Source organism: Medicago sativa, chromosome 8 (assembly GCF_051527215.1).
Source record: "Medicago sativa cultivar Bolivia chromosome 8, Bolivia_mono, whole genome shotgun sequence".
In the NCBI taxonomy this organism is placed as follows: Eukaryota; Viridiplantae; Streptophyta; class Magnoliopsida; order Fabales; family Fabaceae; genus Medicago; species Medicago sativa.
In genome coordinates, this window is record NC_140756.1 from 37156809 (window position 1) to 37168934 (window position 12126).

General features: G+C 38.2%; 1 non-coding gene across 1 annotated transcript; it reads right to left on the reverse strand.

The window, feature by feature from the left end:
* Window positions 1-9442: 9442 nt before the first annotated feature.
* On the reverse strand, window positions 9443-9549 carry LOC146898885 (small nucleolar RNA R71). The gene has a single exon (XR_015024407.1). It is a non-coding gene; the product is annotated as a small nucleolar RNA R71 (small nucleolar RNA).
* Window positions 9550-12126: the final 2577 nt, after the last annotated feature.

The following is a 12126-nucleotide window of genomic DNA, read 5'->3' on the forward strand; positions in this document are numbered from 1 at the left end:
TTGCCAGCACATCAAAAGAGTCGTTGTTGAAGCTTGATCTTTCACCAATGATCTTTAGCCTGATTTGGTTGTTGTCCTATGAAGAAGCAATTTGAAATCCATTCCCATTGTGAAGGAACATCTTTGCAGGCATAACTGTTATTCTGGAGCTGTTTTCTTGTCTTGTAGCGTAGACACAAAACAGAGTAGTGGAGAAGGTGGTTGTACAGTTCGTACAAAGTACAATGTCAACGCTTTTTGAAGATAAGCTTCTAATGCCTTCAAATCTTCACCAAAATGACCGTTGTAAATTTCCACTAGTCTTCTGCAGTGTTTTCGAATCCAATAAACAACTTTTGAAGTGTTGATTCATGAATCTTCAGCTTGTGGTGATAATCAGCTTCTGATGAGCTTCAGCTTCTGATGAAGTCGCTTCTGAACTATCCGCTTCTAATGACTTTCCGCTTCTGATGACTTTCAGCTTCTGATGACTTTCAGCTTCTGATGACGTCATCATTCTCCAGGAGCACTTTTGTCTTCAGATGCACTTTTGTTTTCAGATGCACTTCTCTTCAGATGCTTTCAAGTTTCCTTTACTTGATTCCTTAGCTCTCTTTTTGTTCTCCATAACCTTTATATGATGTATATTTTTAACTATGGTCCTGTACACTTGAACAAATATTAGCTAACCTAATTTACAATTTTTAATACCTTGTTATCATCAAAACTCTTTAAGGTTCATTGTTAAAACATATTTTGTTTCAACAATCTCCCCCTTTTTGATGATGACAAACAATAGTATTTAAAATTGATCAATTGTTGTTAATCTAATTAACAAGTTGACTTTGGGGTTCTGAGGTTTGTAAGCTCAGAGTCTGAGGTTTGTAAGCTCTAACACCCCCTGAGTCTAATAGTCTTTAAGGTGAGGTTTGTAAGCTCCCCTTAAGTTCTATCCAGGTTAATTAAATTCATTGAGCGCACAATAATAATAATCAGAGCTTTAAACAATAATTAATTGAGAAGTAGGTTATAGATAAGAAGAATGGTTCAATTAATTTGATTTGAAATTTGATACTCCTTCTTTCGTTCATAGCTTATACCTTTAAGGTAAAAAAATGATAGAAATTTTTCAAAATAATTTTCAAATATCATTAATGGGGCTCAGAGCCTTTAAATACTATCACATATACTCCCCCTTTTGTCATTAGCAAAAAGCAAATAAGCATTAAGGACAAAAAGATATTGAGAAAAATTCAAACATGAAGAGAGTATAACAGTAATCAGAACCTATAATCTTATCAAAGTATAATCAGAGCATAAATACTAGAGCAAATCAGAGCATTGTATATATACAAGCAAAAATATCAGAGCAATATATATCAGAAACAATTATGCAATACAGAACCAGTAAGAAATTTAAAGCAGGAAATGTTCAGAAGCAAAAAAAAACTGAAACAACTAAAATCAAACAACACACAGCTAAAAACTCTAGGGTGTGCAACTAATGTTTGGGTTGTTGTTGAAGTTGTTGCATCATATTCATTATTTTCTCCATCTGTTCAGCTTGCTTTTGGACCAAATCTTCAAGAGCTTGTTGCTTCTGAAGAAGAGATTCTTCTCTTGCCTTTAATTCCTCCTGTTGCTTGGCCATTTTCTGCTTCAGCATCTTGAAAATCCGAGCTTCCCTTGTCATATAGTCTGCTTCTGAGTAGAAAGGCTCATTTGCCAGAAGCAGTCTGGGACCTCTAGCTCTCTTGGCTAACTTCAGATCCTTCAAAAATCTCCTGACAGCAGCAGCTTTGATTCTGATACACTTTCTACTCACAACTTTTATCAGATCAGTAGCTTTCTTCTGCAAAGATGACCATTGTTCTTCATAAGCAGATGGCAGATCAATCATCCTTCTGTGCTGAACCAGATCTTGCATTTCTGAAAGGATCTTGAGTAGCTCAAAGTCAATGTACTCATATTCCAGTATGTTTAGGGTTGGTTGTTCAAGGATTTCTAGGTCTGAAGATTGGTCAGAATCACTAAGGGAAAGGTCTTGAACAGGGTCAGACTCTGGAATGGTGAGGTTCTGATTAGCTTGGGTTGATGAGGATGGTTGGTCGGGGTTAATTTGCACAGTTGAAGTTGAAGCTTGGGAATTGACTTGAAGATCATTGTCAATATCCATTTGAGTGACTGTAGCATTAGTTGATGATGTTGGTTTGATGACATCTGTAGGTTGGGGTGAAGTTTGCTCTGTTTGAAGGTTGAGTTGGGGGTCACTATCAGCTTTGGGTGATTGTTGTTGAGGTGATGAAGGCTTTTGTGGTTCAGGTGTTTGTTGTTGGGGGCTTTCTGAAACAAACTTCTCATAAGCAACTGCTCCAGAAGCTGTTTCAGAGGCTTTCTCTGAGTTAGGGTTTTCTTTTGTCTTCTATTTGTTCAGGAATAGGTGGTTGTGATGAAGAGGGTGAGATAGGGGTAGAGATGACTGGAATCTGACATACCTTGACTGAGTTATCAGCTTCTGAAGAGGATTCCAAAGCAGTATGCTGTGAAACAGCAGCTTGCAGAACAATTTCTGAAATTCCAACCTTCTCAGAAGCTTTACTACCCATTTCCTTGACTTCCACATTCTTTTCCTTGAAGAACTCATCACACTTATCATGCCCTGAGGCTTTAAGCCTTTCATCTCTATCCAGTTTATACTGAGCTTCCTTCTTCTTTTGTTCAGCTAACATCTGAACAGCTTGCTCATTAGCCTCTTTCTTCATATCAAAAGTCACTTCAATCATTGGAGTGAAGATTGGCTCAGAGGCTTGCTTCTTCTTCTTGGGCTTGCGCTCTTCTGCTCTTGTCTCTTTGCTTCTTTTCATGGGAATAGAAGCAACACCAACTTTTTGCCTCTTTGTACCAGCAGTGTCAGATTCAGAACTAGTTCTGGCCCTTTTTCCTTTAAAATCCTCTGGAGCAGCAGCAACAGTTTCAGTGTTGACTCCTGATTCTCTGGCATAAGCAGCTATCAGACTGGCCAGGACTTCAGGATTGCTTTCTTGAAGTATGGAAGGAAAATTCTTCAAAGGTTCTGACTCTGCTGTGGTCACATCCATCCATTTCTCATCAACAGGAAGTTTGCTGATGATCTTCATAGCATAGAGAGATTTGCTATTCAAGATGCGGTCTGAAGTGGTAACTGTGAAACAGCTATCAGATGCTCGTTTGAATTTCCTCAGATTCTCCAACAGCTTTCCCTGGTGAAAGATTTCTGACAGAAGCCTTCCACAAGGTACTTGCTTCCTTTCCTTGCTGATACCTTCTTTAATAGCCCAGCACAGATGGTGCAATAAGTATTTTGGAAGGTTGATCCTTTGAAACATAGCCATTGAGTACAATGCTAGTAGATGATCCTTATTTGGTTGATCATCCCCTCCTCCTCTTTGGAAAAAGCAATTTGCACTGAACTTCGATAGCAATCTGTGACACACCTCCATTTCTGCAGTCTTAGCCTTTGGATTTCCTTTGCCAAACAAATTCACGTAGCTTTCTAGCAGGATATGATCTGAGCTGACATCCCATTTGAAAAATCCTTTTGAAGATACCCTGCAGGCTTTAGAAATAGCTCTATCCGTGATGGTTACTGGGATTCCCATCACTGCAGATCTAATCTCCATTCCTTCAAAAGGTTTCAGGCCCATTTCTTCTCGGGTCTTTCCTTTTAGACTGGAATCTTTCTCTACAGCTATTTTCTCTTCAAGTCTTGCCGCTTCCCTGTCGTAGACTTCAGCCCTTAACCAAAATTCCTTTACCAGATTCTCATATGTTGGTCCATTCAACATATGAAAATAACCATGTAGCTTTTGCGGTTTGACGTAGGCTTCCATCTTCACATCATATTTCTCCAGAGAAGTGAAGTCAAAAGGTGTTTCCTTTTGAACAATCAGATTTTCTTCCGGAATAGACATGGTCTTTGGTTTGATAGCCAACCCTGATTCTGGAACACCTGGAAGCTGCATGCTTGATGTAGATTCTGGAACGTCTCTTTGTGAGCTTGATGATGCCATTTGATTGATGATGAAGATTGTGGGTTCTAGGGTTTGAAAGAAGAGTGTTTGTTATGAATTGAGTAGTGTGTGAATTGACAATGTGTAAAGAGTAAAAACGATTGCAATTCAAAAAAGACAAACAAACATAACATTAATGACAATTGGGGGCGCATGAAAGTACTTTCAAAGCTATTAAATCATCATTGTCCTTTTAAGTTATACACCAACACAGATAGGCCACGTTAGAAGTCCTCAGAGTAACTACCAAGTTAGTGGGCCAGAAGTTACCATAAAAAGTAACTTCCAACATTTTCACTAACTCTACTATTCAGAAGCACAAAATCCAGCTTCTGGACTTCAGATGCTAATGTCATCATCAGAAGCGCATTTTCCTCAAAACCTCATTAAAGAGCTTCTGATGGACCACAACTCCTGAGCTGACTTCAGAACCTAAAATCCTATACAGGATCAAGCAAGCTTTAATCAAACACGTAATGCATGTTCAAATTTTTCTTTATAAAATCAAATCTTTCAACAGTTAAAGGCTTAGCAAATATATCAGCCCATTGATTCTCAGTATCAATGAATTGTATATCTAAAATCCCTTTTTGAACATAATCCCTGATAAAATGGTGTTTGATTTCAATATGCTTAGCTCTTGAATGCAAAATTGGATTTTTAGACAAACAAATAGCAGCAGTATTATAACAATAAATGGGAATACTATTAGCAATTATCTGATAGTCTTCCAACTGATGTTTCATCCAAAGTAGTTGTGTCCAACAACTTGCAGCTGAAATGTATTCTGCTTCTGCTATAGACATAGCAATAGTTGTTTGTCTTTTGCTAGCCCAGGATATAAGATTATCACCCAGAAATTGACAATTGCCACTGGTGGACTTTCTTTCAATCCTATCACCAGCATAATCAGCATCACATAATCCAATTAGCTTATAATCTAAGGATTTCCTATAAAGGAGTCCAAGATTAGTTGTTCCTTTCAAATACCTGAAGATTCTCTTGACAGCAGTCATATGAGATTCTCTAGGATCTGATTGGAATCTTGCACACAAGCATACACTGAATAAAATATCTGGCCTAGATACAGTGAGGTATAACAAAGAACCAATTATACCTCTGTACAGCTTCTGATCTACTTTAGCTCCTTCATCTTCTTTGCTTAAGATGAATGTTGGATGCATTGGAGTGTTCATCACTTTACAATCTTCAAGCTTGAACTTCTTCAGAAGCTCCTTTGTATACTTTGATTGATGAACATACACTCCATCTTTACATTGATTGATTTGAATGCCCAGGAAGAACTTCAGCTCTCCCATCATGCTCATTTCAAATTCATCCTGCATCAACTTAGAAAATTCCTTGCAAAGAGATGCATTAGTAGAACCAAATATTATATCATCAACATATAATTGCACAACAAGAATATCTTTCTCAAGAGTCCTTCTGAAGAGTGTAGTGTCAACCTGTCCTCTTTTAAAATCATTTTTTATTAAGAAATTACTTAGTCTATCATACCAAGCTCTAGGAGCTTGTTTCAAGCCATATAGTGATTTCTTCAGTTTAAAAACATGGTCAAGATACTTAATATCCTCAAATCCAGGTGGTTGTTTGACATACACTTCTTCTTCAATGACTCCATTAAGAAAAGCACTCTTGACATCCATTTGATATAATATTATGACATGATTAACTGCATAGGTAAGAAGTAACCTGATTGCTTCCAATCTTGCAACTGGAGCAAACGTTTCAGTATAATCAATGCCTTCTTGTTGACTATAAACTTGTGCAACAAGCCTTGCTTTGTTTCTTGTTACTTCTCCTTGCTCATTCAACTTGTTTCTGAATACCCATTTTGTTCCAATAATGTTCTTGTGCTGAGGTTTGGGTACCAAATCCCACAAATCATTCCTTTGAAACTGATTCAACTCTTCTTGCATAGCTAAGATCCATCCATCATCTGAAAGTGCTTCATCAACTATTGTAGGTTCAATCATTGAAATCAGTCCAATCATTGAATCTTCTTGTCTGAAGTATGATCTTGTTCTTCTTGGACTATTTTTGTTTCCAATGATTAGCTCCTCAGGATGTGAAGACTTATGCTTGAATGTGTTTTTGGGAGGATCTGCTTGATGTGGGCCATCTTGTACTTCATCAGAAGCAATTTCATCTTGCGCTTCTGATGTGGGTTCAGCTTCTGGACTTTCTTCAGATTCAGCTATCTGATCAGGTTCTGGAGTTACTTCAGGAACATGTATCTCTGCAAAACTTTCACCTTGCTTTGAAGTTTTATCTTCAAGCTCTTTGTCATCAAATTTAACGTGCATAGATTCTTCAACACAAAGTGTCTCTGAATTATACACTTTGTATGCCTTTGACCTTTCAGAGTAACCTAAGAAGATTCCTCTTTGGGCCTTGACATCAAATTTCTTTAGGTAGAGCTTGTTATTTAGAATGTAACATGTACATCCAAATTGATGAAAGTAAGAGATATTGGGTTTTCTTCCTTTAAAGAGTTCATATGTTGTTTTCTCCAAAATAGGTCTGATATAGATCCTGTTCTGGACATAACATGCTGTATTCACTGCTTCTGCCCAAAAATGTTTTTCCAAATTGTTTTCATGGATCATGATTATGGCCATTTCTTGTAAAGTTTTATTCTTTCTTTCTACAACCCCATTTTGTTGTGGAGTTCTAGGAGAAGAGAATTCATGGACAATTCCATGTTGTTCACAAAAAGTTCAAATGGCTCGTTTTAAAATTCTCCACCATGATCACTTCTGATTTTCAAAATCTTTGACTCTTTTTCAGATTGAATCTGTGTGCAGAAGTTACTGAATACATCATATGCGTGATCTTTACTTTTCAGGAATTTCACCCAAGTCCATGTGCTATAATCATCAACAATGACTAATCCATATTTATTTCCATATAAGGATGCAGTACTGACATTTCCAAATAAATCAATATGGAGTAGTTCTAAGGGTCTGGAGGTCGATACAATGTCTTTGGTTTTAAAAGATGATTTCACAATTTTCCCTCTCTGACATGCACCACAGAGTGCATCTGAATGATAGTCAATGTCTGGTAGGCCTTTGACAAGTTGTAACTTACTAAGCTTAGAGATTAATCTCCAGTTAGCATGTCCCAACCTTCTGTGCCACATCCATTTCTTATCATTCACTGAAAGAAGGCAAATCACCTTCTGATCAGCCAGTTCAGAAAAATTGATTTTGTAGACATTATCAATCCTCTTTCCCTTGAACACAATGAATTTGTCTTCCTTGTTGATTACAGTACAGTTGGTTTTCTCAAAAAGCACATCATAACCATTATCACAAAATTGACTTATGCTCAAAAGGTTATTTTCAAGACCATCTACCAACCATACATTATTATTTGAGGTAGAGGAATTACCAATAGTTCTTGTACCTATGATCTTGCCAGACTAGTTGCCTCCAAATTTCACATTTCCTCCCTCTTTCATTGTTAGGCTGAGGAACATGGACTTCTCTCCTGTCATTTGTCTTGAGAAACCGTTGTCTAGGTACCATGATCTCTGCTTTGGTACTTGATGACATTCTGTCATTACGTAATATTAGGGACTTATTGTGACATTTTGATAGAGTTCTCATGCAATTTATACTGTTCTGGAGTGCAAAAAGCTTAAAATTTGAAGTCTGTTCGAAGGAAATCGCGCCACGCCAATTTCAAGCCGTGCTGCGATTTTTGAAGCAAAATTACATCCTCCCTGTTTGAGGGAAATCGCGGCACGCCAATTAACAAGGCGCGGCGCGATTTTGACGGGTCAGGCCCATGACTTCTATAAATACTGCACTCAATCTGAAGAACAAGGGTTACGATTTTGGAGAACGAAAGTGCGATTTTAACACCCAGAAGGCTGCAGCGGAGAGGATTTCATCATCTCTAACCCAGTTTATGTATGTTTTAATTCTTTCATTGATTATGCTATTTGTAAACTCAATTATGAGTAGCTAAATCTCTTAGAGATTAGGTCGGAGATGAACCTATGTAACCCTAATTGATCATATGTTGCTGTGAAACTCTATTACTTATTAATGATATTCTAGTTTTCATTCAATTCAATTGTTCTTACTGCTTTTTATATCCTGATCAAATATAAACATGATTTTGTGAGATCGAATGACTACTGACCATAGCTTTCGACTTAGACCTAAATTGAATTGTTCTAATAAACATGGTTAGTCTAGGAATGGATAATCGTTTGTTAGTGATATTAGGTTAACGTGCTTAAACCTTTGATGATTATTAGACCACCTAAGGAATTAGGGGCTGTAGTTTAAAAAGAGGGTCCTAACTCAAGGGATTGATTAGGGCTAATTTGTTAACTATCGTGAAACTAGAGAATCATTAGTAATAATAGGTGCAGTAACCAATTAGGGGAAACATAGAGGATTCGAAGACCTGATCTCATCTCTCTCCTATTTTCTTAATCAAATCTTTACTTTTTTATTTGATTTCTTAAAATCAAACCAAATCTACTGCCTAGTGGCAAAACAAAATAAACTTTTATACATCCTACTTTTATAACGAAATTGAATAATTGAAGTTAAAAACAGTCCTCGTGGGAACGATATTTTTACTACTTCGATAGTTATTGGTGCACTTGCCAAACGTCTATCAAGTTTTTGGCGTCGTTGCCGGGGACTGTTGAATTATTTCAACAAGGCAATTACGTTATAATTTAGGGTTTTTGCAATTTAATTTTTCTGTTTTTAATTTTTTATTTTTCTGTTTTCATATTCACTTGATTACTTTGCGTTGTGCAGTGCTACTAAGGTATTTTGCTGTTTATGCGAGGTAAATAGAGCTCGGACGACTTAGAGTACGATCCGGAAATTGAAAGAACTGCTAGAGCACTTCGGAAAGCTGTCCGATCGCAAAGGTTAGCTCAATCCGTTCCACCGGGTGTTCGAGAACAAGTACCGGAGCAACTCTCAAGTGAATCTGAAACAATCTCTTCTCCTAAATTTGCAACTATGGAAGGAGAAGGAGTTGTACCACCGAGACCTAAGCTAGGAGACTACGGGTTAGCCACTCATCGCGGTCAACTGACCCACACTTTTCAACCAGCTAACCCTGTAGCTTTCGACATCAAGACAGCTGTCCTCAACGGTTTGAGGGACAAGCAATTCGATGGGACTGAAGCTATGAGTCCTCATGAACACTTGAGCCGTTTTGCTGAAACCTGCGAGTTTTGTGTGCAACCAGCCACCGTGACTGAAGCACAAAAGAAGCTAAGGCTATTTCCTTTCACCTTGACGGGAAGAGCAAAAGATTGGTTGCTAACAATTCCAAACGGGACTGTCCAAACATGGGAAGAGTTAGAGCTGAAGTTCTTGGAGAAATACTTCCCTATGTCTAAGTATTGGGACAAGAAGATGGAGATCTCTAACTTCAAGCAAGGAGAAGGTGAATCATTGTATGATGCTTGGGAGCGATTCAATTTGCTTCTCAAGAGATGCCCTAATCATGAATTCACCGAGAAGCAATACCTCCAAATCTTCACTGAGGGGGTAACACCAAACACTCGAATGTTCTTAGATGCTTCCGCGGGAGGTAGTCTCAAGAGCAAAACTGATCATGAAGTCCAAGCTTTGATAGAAAACATGGCTGGAAATGAGTATCGTGCTGAAGCTAAGAAGAAAGAAAGAGGAGTGTTTGGGGTGAGTGAACAAACTTCTATCCTTGCGAACCAAGCAGCTATGAACAAACAAATCGAAGCTCTAACTAAGGAGTTTCAAGGCTTCACTTTGGCCCATAAACAACAACAAGTAGCTGCAATCAAGTGTGACTTATGTGGTGAAGAACATCCCAACGGTGAATGTGTTCCAGAAGGGTCAAATGAAGAAGCTAACTTCATGGGAGGTTATCAAAGGCAGAATCAATACTACAATTCAGGCATCAACAAGCATCCCAATCTAAGCTACTCAAATAACAATGCTTTGAACTCTAAGATGCTCACTCCTCCTCAACAACAACAAAGGAAGCCATCAGCTCTTGAGGAAACTATGATGAACTTCATGAAGATGACTCAAGGCAACTTTGAAGAGATGAAGAAGAGTCAAGAAGCTGAAAGAAAGAACAATGAAGCTTCTAGGAAGCTGCTTGAAACTCAACTGGGGCAATTAGCTAAGCAATTGGCTGAACAAAGTAAAGGCGGATTCTCAGGTAACACTAAAGATAACCCTAAGAATGAGTCTTGTAATGCTATTGAATTGAGGAGCAAAAAGGTTTTGACACCTTTAGTTCCAAAAGCTCCAAAGAAGGTTGATGATGTAGTTGAGGTAGAGGAGGATGATGTAGTTGAAAAAAATGATGAGGGTGGAGTTGAAAAAGAAAATGATCATGGAGTAGTTGAAAACGAAAGGAAGAAAAAAATAGAGGGAGAAAAAAGTGAGAAGTTAATTGATGAAGATTCAATCTTGAGGAAGTCGAAGAGTCAAATTTTGAAAGATGGGGACAAACCACAGGTTATTCCATCATATGTGAAGCTTCCATACCCTCACCTTTCAAAGAAGAAAGAAAAGGATGAAGGCCAATTCAAGAAGTTCATGCAACTTTTCTCACAACTTCAGGTGAATATTCCTTTCGGCGAAGCTCTTGATCAAATGCCGTTATATGCTAAGTTCATGAAAGACTTGTTAACCAAACGAAGGAAGCCTAAGGATGATGAGAACATAGCACTTTCTGAAAATTGTAGTGCTATTCTTCAAAAGAAGCTGCCACCTAAGTTGAAGGATCCTGGTGCTTTCACTATCCCTTGTTCCATTGGACCGGTAGACATTGGAAGAGCTTTATGTGACTTGGGAGCAAGTATAAATCTGATGCCTCTTTCAATGATGAAGAAGCTTAAGTGTGGGGAACCAAAACCAACAAGAATGACCATTACTTTAGCTGATCGGTCAATCTCTTATCCTTTCGGTATACTTGAAGATGTGCTAGTCAAGGTTAATGACTTGGTATTTCCAGCAGATTTTGTGATCTTAGATATGGCTGAAGATGAGGATATGCCACTCATTCTAGGAAGACCTTTCCTTGCAACTGGCCGTGCTTTGATTGACATTGAGAAAGGAGAGCTAATGTTGAGATTCCATAAGGAGCAAGTAGTGTTTAATATATTTGAGGCCATGAAGCACAAAGATGAAAATCCCAAGTGTTACCGGATTGACATTGTTGAAGAAATAGTTAAAGATAACTCTTGTGAACATCAACCAACACACCCTCTTGAACGTGCAATTGTGAATTCTATAGAAAAAGGTGAAGATGATGAAGATCTTGAAGTAAGTGATTGTGTGAAGCAACTAGCAGCAAGCAAGCAAGAGTTGGGTCCGGTAAAAACAGAAGAATTAATGGGTAAGCACTCTATAGATGCCCCTATTTTGAGTGGGGAAGGAGAGAAAAATCCAGAATTAAAAGAACTCCCTTCTCACTTGAAATATGTTTTTCTCACTAAGGATGCCTCTAAACCAGTAATCATCAGCAATACCTTGACACCTTTGGAAGAAGAAAAATTGATGAGGGTGTTAAGAGACAATCAAGGAGCTTTGGGGTGGAACATTTCTGATTTAAAGGGTATTAGTCTAGCTTATTGCATGCATAAAATACACATGGAGGCTGAATACAAACCGGTGGTTCAACCTCAAAGGAGACTTAACCCAACAATGAAGGAAGTGGTAAAAAAAGAGGTGCTGAAGTTACTAGATGCAGGTATGATCTACCCTATCTCAGATAGCTCATGGGTAAGTCCAGTTCATGTGGTACCCAAGAAAGGAGGAATGACGGTGGTAGCAAATGAAAAAAATGAATTGATACCCACCCGCACCGTCACTGGTTGGAGAATGTGTATAGACTACCGGAGGTTGAATACCGCAACAAGAAAGGACCACTTTCCATTACCATTCATGGATCAAATGATTGAGAGACTGGCTGGCCAAGCCTTTTATTGCTTCTTGGATGGGTATTCAGGGTATAATCAAATTGCAGTGGCTCCGGAAGATCAAGAAAAGACTGCCTTCACTTGTCCATTCGGTGTGTTTGCTTATCGAAGGATGCC